The sequence below is a fragment of the Tetrao urogallus genome (assembly GCF_951394365.1).
Source record: "Tetrao urogallus genome assembly, chromosome: 1".
NCBI classification, from domain to species: Eukaryota; Metazoa; Chordata; class Aves; order Galliformes; family Phasianidae; genus Tetrao; species Tetrao urogallus.
This window is the reverse complement of record NC_136813.1, coordinates 85,168,847-85,178,791: the sequence shown is the minus strand read 5'-3', so window position 1 is coordinate 85,178,791 and position 9,945 is coordinate 85,168,847.

Below are 9,945 nucleotides of genomic sequence, written 5' to 3'. Positions count from 1 at the left end.
CTCAAAGACTGGAAGAGGAATTTTGTAAGTTGGAAGAATATTTTACTGAGGGTCATCAATCACTGTTGTCATGCACTCGATTTTTGCTAGTGATTTTTCCAACAAAAGGATTTGAAGGATGACCTATATTGTCTGTCTTTGCTTAGACTTATTCTCACTGAATCACTGTACCCATAGCCTCAGCATTACTACGTTATCTTTCTACCCCAAAAAATCTTCCCTGAGATAGAGGATAAGCAACTGTTGTTAGTGAAATTTGAAATACTCTTTAGGAATTGAGAACAGATCCTAGCCATGACTCTGTTTTCCTTACTGAATGCTTTTGTACTTAAAGATGGTTAGGATTCCAAATGCTGATAAAGCTAACTCTCTGATCTTTCACTTTTTTAACCAGAAGGCTAAAACCAGTGGGCTTTTCTTTGTTTCCCCTTCCCTTTTCTTTTCCCACAAGTAATTCACTAATGGACATATTGGGTATAATTCTTGTTTCTTAGAAAGGTGTTACAAATGCTGTATACTTGCTTCCTGAAGATGATATTGAGTATAAGTAAACTGTACTGGCGAAGTGAGGCTTGCAAAGCAGGCTGATCACTATGTTTTATACTTACATTTTGAGCAGTATATTAATGGGGCATGACAAGATTTTCACAAAATAAATCCCTTCTTAATGTTGAGAAGAGGGGAAGTGTTTAAAGAAGAAAGGAATTAATAGCCTTTCTCTTTATGGGATGCTCTTCTCCTCTCAGTGCATGCAACTTCCTACTACGAATCATGGGACTAATGCATGTACGTCAAGGGGAGAATAACCCACGTTTCTTATTTTCTTATAACTTATTGGTCATGCTTTCTTTTTGAAAATATGATACATGCGTCATCATTTAATTAATTTGCTCTTCTAAGCAAACATATCAGTAACCATTTGGGAAACTGAAATATACAGCAGTGCACAAAACAGTACAAAACCAACACAAAGCTCTTCATTTTGAATTTTGCCTCTTAAAATAGGGGTTTTTATGTACACACGCACGCACACATACACAGTATGTATAAATTAAAATAACTTGAAATAGCTAAAGTTAATGTCACTGACGAAGATTAGCAAGTGGCTTGGGTTGGAAAAGTGAGCGTAGATTTTATATCTTACACAATTTTCTTCTGGTTTAATAGAACGTAGCTTGTATATTTGACTACCAAGCCCTTTAAGAGCAATAATAAATAAAAATATATCATGTTTTTTGTCTTTTGCTTTTCAACATGCTGTATGAGTTTAATAAACATAAAGCTGTAGGAGCATTTTCTCTCTCCACCTTTCAAAACATTCATTTATTGCTTGATTAGATTAAATACCATGTCTTTCAGCGTGGACTTGCAAGCTGACTCGTGGAGTTCAGCGTTGGCTCTGAAGATGACTGAAATGGGCCATGGCAGCACTGAGCATTGTAATGAAGAACAACGATATTGCTCTCAAAGTGGGATTTGCAGTTCCAAGATGGCATCATGTTGATCTACGTCTGAGAAGCTAAGGGAGAGCTCTGAGACTGCTGGTGTGGTGATGTCTTTCAGTGAGGAAGGCACAAAAAGCTGATGCTGAAGAAGGACCGGTTGTGATATGTTTGGATAACCAGTATCCAGATGTCTTGGCTCAACAGGGATTGCAGTTCTCTGTTGCTCATTGTGGGCTGAATGTGCTCTTGCAATTGACTTAGTGTTACTGAGCAAAATATTTGTCTCTGGCACAAACAGCACTGGCAACGTTCCTTTGTTCTGCTTTAACATATCTCGAAGGGCTCTATTCTTAATTGCTGACCAATGAATATGACACTACCTTTGTCCTAATTGCCTAGTATTCACAGAAAAAAAGTGAACGTGTCTGCTCACTTCCACATGGTACCACTTGTCACCACCTACTGATGTCTGTATATTTGCTTGTCTGTATTTTCCGCAGATGGTTCATTTACAACCTGGCTGGTACTTGGAGTTTTCCAGTTTGAGCAGTCCTCCTGTCATCACCTCGCGTAGCTGGGGCTTTGTCTTCCTGCATTTTGTCACTGGTTGATGTGCCCAGTAGGTCTGAAGGTTGTGTTTAAGTCTACTGAAAATGCAACTTTGCTGGGCCAAACGTTCTGAGCCAAACCTTGTTAGGGAGTGTAAGTGCTTCCCAGGCCTGCCACAAATAGGCACTCATTACCTCAACAGATCTCTTCTGGCATTGATGAAACCAGTAAAAGGGAAGCTGGCACAAGCTCTTCAGTAATGGAGCAACAAGCGAGTGGGGGTCAATGTACAGCTGATAATTGCTAAAGGTAATACTTCTTCCTAGGGCTACCCCCAAAATCTGTATTTGCTTCGTGTGCATTTTGATCACAGAAATGTAAGGATGGAAGCTTTTTGTAATGTGGAGTTCACACTGTGCCGAGTGTTTCAGATTGAAGATGGACAATCATTTATTCTGACATCTTGGAGAGGTATATGGAGGTGAGCGTAAGGCCAGCATTGGACACACTTTGCCCAACCGTGTTTCATTGGGATGCCACAGATAAACACAGATGCAAGTGAAAAATCCATTTCCAGTTTCCTTTTTGAATACTGGATGCATGGGAGTAGCTCATAGCGTCTCCTGGATGTCCACACAACTCATGTCACTTGGTGTGAAGCTTGTTGTGCACAGCAGTCCCAGCTGCACAATCCTGGTTTAAGTCTGTGAAGAGAAGTCCATCCATCCATGGTAAGGCTGGATTTGTACTTTAACACAGTTCATCACAGCTGCTCATTGCCCTATTTCTGAACATTCCGCTCCATAATCGGCTGCTCCAGAGCTGCCAGTTCTGAATGAGTGTGATGCAGGGATGTGAAGCAGCTAACAGTAGAGCTGAGCTGCAGTACGCACAGCTGAACAGAGAAATTTGCACAGATACAGCTAAATTCCTTCCCCCAAGAAAAGGAAAGATTGTCAAGAGCTCTGCAAAGCAGAGATGAGCATACATATGTGGGCAGCAAATTCTCATCCCTAACACAAAAGTGAAACCTCCCTCTGACAACTTACAAGGTAACCCTCACTTATTCCCACGTGACTGAAGTCAGAATTGGTCTTCAAGGGACTGTCTCCTCATTGCAGATGGCAACTTCTGTTTTGCCACCCCATTTATTTTGGAGAATAGTTTATCTGTTCATCTCAGCAATCTCTGCACCAAGATACTTGCTGATTTTTTTTAACTGCAATGATTTTGAGGGAAAGCTCTGGAAACTAGCTTTACCAGTTCTGCCTCAAATTGCTTACCATCAGAAAATGGCTTGGAAATACTTCACACTTTGGAGTTGGGAAGTCATTGGGTTGGCAGCCATATGCCAAACATGTCATGTTTCCTCTTATCCTTGACCTCTCCAGGTTTTCGGAGAACTACCTGGATTTCTTTAAGTGTACCCCCATGGTAAGAAGCTACTCTGCAGTTTCTGAAATTCAGAAGAAGGTTAATTTCTTCATTTTCACTTTTGAGAGTACTTGAGTGTAGCTGATCATCTATTTCTTCAACACTTTACGAACTCCATTAGCAAGAGAAGCATTCTATCTTTTTTAAGAGGAAATGTATTTTAAAAATAGAAACTTTAACAGAAACTGGAACATAATGGTAGTTTTCAAATCTAAATTGAAAGTATTCTCTAGTCTGGGGAGTGCTAGCACCAATTTTCAGTCTTATATGAGGTTTTGGGTTATATTTTTGTTTTTAGCCAAGGTATATTTTCAAGGAAAACGTATTTAGCTTCATCACCATCTAATTTGGAAAGAGTGGCAGAGTGGGCAGCACAAGCTAATCAGGAATGCAAATTTTTCCCAAGGCATGAGATAGATCTCCTTTATTATGTGCATTTGCATCTGTGCGCAGAGACAAGCTGTACCCATTTGCATTGCGTTGCTTCAGCTTTGTCAGAAATGTACGCTGTGACCATGGAATGCTGCTTGCCTGAAAGCCAGCAAGCTGTGTAAATTGACATGTTACTCACTTATCAAGATCACCAGCAAGTACTTGAGCTTTAATGAAAATCTCTTTGAGGAAACTGACCCTCCTTAGCCTCGATTGATTGTTACAAACTCATAATTGGGAGGGAAATGTAAGTACCGGATGATCATTACCAACCAAATCTAACGAGTAATAAAACTGTATACAGGGTACACATTTACTGTGCATGTGTATATATTTTTGTACATTTCTACAGTGATTTCCTGCACTTGGTTTTTGGTTTCTTTTTTTTGGTGTTCAGAAGCGTCAGAATCTGCTTGAAAAATAAACAAACAAACAGCCCTCACTCTGTCACCCGCTCTGGTTTCGGAAAAGAACTGTGCCCAAACAAATACACAGATTTACAGTGCTATGCAAATTTCATTTTGTAAGTTGTCTCTTAAATCTTGTTTAAGGGGTTCGTTTTACTGTTTTTACTGAGCTTTCAGGAAAAAAAAAAAAAAAAAAAAAAGAGGATTAATGCAAAAGATTCATCTTGTAAAATAAAATAGCTTTGACTGTGTGAAAGTACTGTATAGTAGAATGTCATTCATGCTTTCAGTTGCTCAACTCTTTGTTTGTGACTTTGTACATAATATGCTGGCATCCTTTTTCTTTTTTTAATTGTATTCAAGTGAAGAACGTTGGCTGCCCAACATGTGCTTTTCTTCAATGTTACTGAATAAGTAGCCGATATATAAATTGAAGATCTGCATTCCTTCCCTATTTGCCACATTGTTTTTCGTAACCAAATACGCACTAAGGGCTATTTTCCTTCTGCTCTGGTTGGGTTTATTTCCATTTTATGCTTTGGTGTTTTTTTTTGTTTTTTTTGTTTTTTTTTTTTTGTTGTTGTTGTTGTTTTGTTTTTAATCTCTGTCCTGCAAACCGATCCATGTGAGGGCCGCGTGTCTGCAGCACTAACCTGGGTGGATCATTTTGGTCAGGGCTGGGACCTTGGGAGTAAGTAACAAGCTTAACACAACTTCCATTGCTGCACTAAGCCTGTCGTTAAGAACCGTGGAGGGACTGTGCATTACTGCAGCATTCATGTAAGTGGTACACTGGAGTTTCACGTGGTTCCTTCACTTTACCAGGATGGGAAAGGATGGCACGTGTCTTCCCAAGTAAGCACAAAGCTGTGTGATGTTAGGAGTGAATCCAGCGGGTTAAGCTGGCTGTACAGACAGATGCTGTAGATTAAACTACTTTTTCAAATCTGCCATCTTTCCAGTTTCTATTTTTCACCGGAAGATGAAGACCATCCCATTCCAAACATGTACGTCGCATCCTACGCTTCTGCCTGAAGGCAATTGAAGACCCAGTGGAAGATGACTTAGCTTCCCTCTTCTTATTTCTTTCAGAGGGCTGCCCAGCAGAAGCACATCTCTGCAATTTCTACCTCAGACATATTGCTGGCCTGCTTCTGTACCTGCAAGGTGTTAGTATTGTCGCCTAAGGCATTAGTTCTTCTTTATGATATTTGTGCCTGTAACAGCTCACCGTGCAATAATATCCCTTTCCTCTTGTCATCTTTCAGCTGAACTGCCAGCTCTGAATTCTTGGCTTCTATTGTAATTTTTCCCTTCCCTGATCCCTTGCTCTTTGCAAATACCAGGTTATGCTGAGCTACCTTAAGATGTCAGCTCAGTTGCACTGTGTCTCACTGTACAGAGGCAGATTTCTAAGGCAGAGGATGGGTTCTGATTTTACAAGTATGCAAGCAGAAACTTGTTTTTGTTGCTTCACTAGCTTGCACAAAAACAGCTTTTCATAGTTCCTTGCCAACCCTGAATCTCCTCAGATCCATAATTCATTTTTAAAAGCCAATTATTCTGATGTGGAATCTTGAATGCTCTTTTAAGACTATTTTTTTCAGCTTAAAAATGAAAAATCTGGGTTGAGATTTCTCTCAGTGCACTGTAATGAAGAACTCATTTGACTAAGATGGCATAATCTTTAATACACACAAAAGCCAAGCCATGAAAATCAAAGCTTCAGTTGAAGGCAGAGCTTGCTTCCTCCATGTGTGCTGTCTTATTGTGAACTACAGAAGAGACACGGCTCTTTGCTGATTCTTGTCCTTAGTGGTGCCTGCCTTACCTCGTTGGCTCTTAACCTGCTCTTCTGCAAATCCTTTTTACTGAGCTGCTTGCTTTCTTTTCAGCCAGCATCAGGAACACAGCTGCATGGACTACAGAAGAAGAAACAAGGAGTAATGGGGTGTGTGGACAAGGGTAGGCCAACACCATTGTGATTGTAGTGCAGCTCTCTCTAGGATAGCTAGAAGAAATTATAGAAGAAATTATTTGCTGCATGGATGAACATGGGGCATGTTAGCTGGCTTCTTTCTCTACGAAGCAGCTCAGTTACATCACAGCTGTGGGAGCTTCTTATACATCCTGAAGCTTGTTGGTGGCGGCCCTTTTTGGGCTTGGCTTTTCTAGGTTAACATGATTCTCATTAATTCCAATATTTCTTTTCCAATACCACATTAACACATTTGGGAAAATAGCCTGGAATTCCATAAAATCAGTGCAGTATCCTCAACACCAAATGCGAACAGCTGCTGCACTATTTATGTTTCAGATACGCCATGCTCCTGGCTGCAGGTAAGTTCAGCAAAGGTCTTTTCATAGGGAGAAGAGGGATGGGTTCAAAGGTGAATTTTTACATCTTTCTGAAACTTGAATCTGTTCCCAAGAGGCTGACAGCTTGTGAATCATAGCCTTGTGCAAGTTATAGCAGACATCTGTAGGTAGATGTAGCTCAACCACTCTGGTATGGGTTAATGAAATGCTTCTCTCAATTTTGCCACCTTACAGATTCACACCCATAAACCTTTAATGTTTCTCTATATATCCCAAAATGCCAACATCATGCTCCTGCTGAAGTAAAGTTACATGCCAAGGGCAGCATTGTGGTGGGCTGTATGGTGAACCTGCTGGGACTGGAACTACTGCTGTCCTGCTGCTGTTTGGGATAGGCTGGAAGCTTGTTCACTGGTGGTGAGTCCCTCTCACCTGAAAGGTGATGAGCAAGGAGGTTATTGATGTTGTTTGTCCAGATTGATGGCTCAGGTGTTCTCTGATACCCAATGAATGCTTAACTCTTGGCAGGGTGGCTCATGACAATGTCATCTTTGCCATGGTGTGCTGGGAACACGAGCTTCCCAGACACAGCACAGGGCCTGGCATCTCTTTTGGAGGGCAGCAGAAAAGGAAAGCAGCATGGAGAAAAGATCTAACAAACAGGCTGAGCAAGCTGTGTTGAAATCCTTTTTAGCCAGCAATGTAACGCTACTCAGGTACATGAGGCTGTGGGGTACTGTGCTCAGCTGAAGAGCTTCAACACGTTATCCCACGTTGTAGGTCAGATCTTAATGGTAGGGTCCCAGTACATAACACTGTACATGGCTGCACCTTCATGCAAGGCAGTAGTGGTAAACTGAGTACGTGCAGTATGTCTGTGTATCTCCATTCTCACCACTGTTTGAGAGAAAAATTGATATCTCGGTTGTTAGTTGGCAACAAGGGCAGCTGAATTCCTATTATAAAATAAACTAATTTTAAATGTCTTTTAATTCCAACATCTTTAAACAGAGAGGACATCACTAATGTCCTGAAGCAGTTCACAGCTGGTGGCTGACTGATATGTGCACGTAACTCTTGTTCCAGGTGTCAGAGTATCCGCAAGGGTCATCCACATCTCCTCCTGCAACCCCAGGTTAATAGCATGGCTGCTGCAGGAGGGTCAGGCACATGGAGGATAGACTGTGAGCTCTGGGACCAGCTGGCCACAGGGGCCATAGAGCTGTCTTTTCTGTAAAGAACCCATTTCTGTAAATGAACCCTTCTGGGAAGTTACAGGATCATAGAATCATAGAACCACAAGGTTGGAAATGACCTGTAAGATCATCTAGTCCAACCGCCCTCCCATCACCATTGCTACCATAGGCCACTGAACCATGTCTCGTAGCTCCTCATCCAGGCGCCTCTTGAACACTGCCAGGGATGGCGACTGCACCACCTCCCAGGGCAGCCATTCCAGCGCCTGACCACTCTGAGATAAATAGTTTTTCCTTATTTCTAATCTAAACTTCCTCTGGTACAACTTGTGGCCATCTCCTTGGGTCCTGTTCATTGCCTGGGAGAAGAGGCCAAATCTGTCCTCATCACAACTTCCCTTCAGGAAGTTGTAGAGTGCAGTGAGATCTCTCCTGAGCCTCTTCTCCAGACTAAATGATGCATCTTGCTGGGCGCCTGCATGCACAGTGGTGTTCTACCCCAGGCTTTCCGACTGACACTTCAAAGACAGATCAAATGGCCACAAAGGAGACACGTTTTTGGACTACAGATACATTCTTTCAGGATTCTTTCAGTATCCTGCATCGGATCTAGTCCAGGTACGATTTACCCCAACCTGCCTTTGGCATGCAGACACTCTCATGCGTGGATGTGAGGCTGAAGCAGCAGGCACTTCCACTCATCACTGGAAAGGCAAAGCATGTGGTTTCCCAAGGTATTTGCTAGAAAGCAGACCATCAAAAGCACACCTCTGCTTTTCACTGTCACCATCTGTGTTAAATGTCTTGCATAGATGCAAGACTATAGTAAATAGGATGTAAGAGCAAGGCTGCCGGAGGACTGAGAGCAAAGAGCACAGCAAAGAGCACAGTTCACTCTGAAGACAGGTTGCTTTGCTTTTCCTCACTGTGGCTTGTGATGTGAACTGTCTTTGGTTCTCATCTTGCTGATATAGTGCAACATTTGCATAAGCAGGTTTCAGTTGTAGCCTACTTGTCTTTTGACACCTTTTATTTACTTGCCCAGTGAGGTTACAAACACCTGTGTGTTAGGGTCTGATCCATTTTCATAAGGAAAGTCAGTAGGAGAGAGAAACTAGGCAGGTTTTAAGAACACGTGTAAATCTCCTCCTTGACTTTGGCAATAAAGTACAAGCTCTACAAATATTTTCAGGAAAATGCTATTTCTTGTATGCTTCCCATCCTGTTTGGACCGCTGCAGTGACTGGAGTGTGTGTAATCATCCCGTAGGAGTCAGCAGCCGGAAAACAGCCCTACACAGCTGGCAGGGCTGTGGTTACCTCAGTGCATAGGAAAGAGAGGACTGCAGGCCAAGGGCTGCAAGCCTGGCAGCTGCCCAGTTTGCAGATTGCAGAAGTGGGGTCCTGTGGGCCATGTGTGCTGCAGAGCTCAGCTGGCTCTCCAGGAGCTTCCCAGGAGAAAATCTTTCCATTGTGGTGACTCCTCTCTTCACATAATGTAAAGATTCACACTCTCTTCAACTGTAATGTCTGAGCAAACAACACCAAGCTGTTTTATGCACACGTGGGTAATGCTGTAAGGCATTACTTGAAGCAATTGCAGAAAAATGAGGCATGAGGAGAAAGCAATCAGTGCTGAAGAGACTACAAGGTGGACTAAACTCTCTCTTGGTTAGGTTCTGTTTTGCTGCTTTGTTCTTGTGCTATGACTAGCCTGTAATCATGTAACTTCCACTGTCTACAAAGCTTTATTCCAAATGTGCAATACTGTAAAGGTGTATATTATTTTCCCTTTCCTCTTTCTCTTTTTAAAGACAGTGAAGATTTTCAGTACACTTGTTGGAATCATAATGGCATGACCCGTTTGTTATGCGGTACAGGAGGTGGGGAAGCACTTCTGTCTCTGCCAGCTGTTAGGTTTGGAGCCATCCACAATGGCCACAGTAAATGACTTTGCTTAGCAAATCCCATATTTCTAATCTGATGAATTTAGTATTAATGGCTCACAAACGGATGGAAAAGGCTTCCTCAGACCACTAGGAGATGCCTACATGAAAGGGCTTTTGAATACCATGAAGCTGTGAGGTGTGGACAAAATAGCATTTATACGCTAGAGAGCGTAACCCTGTCATTTGAGGAAAGAAATTTGCTCAGACAGGGTAGG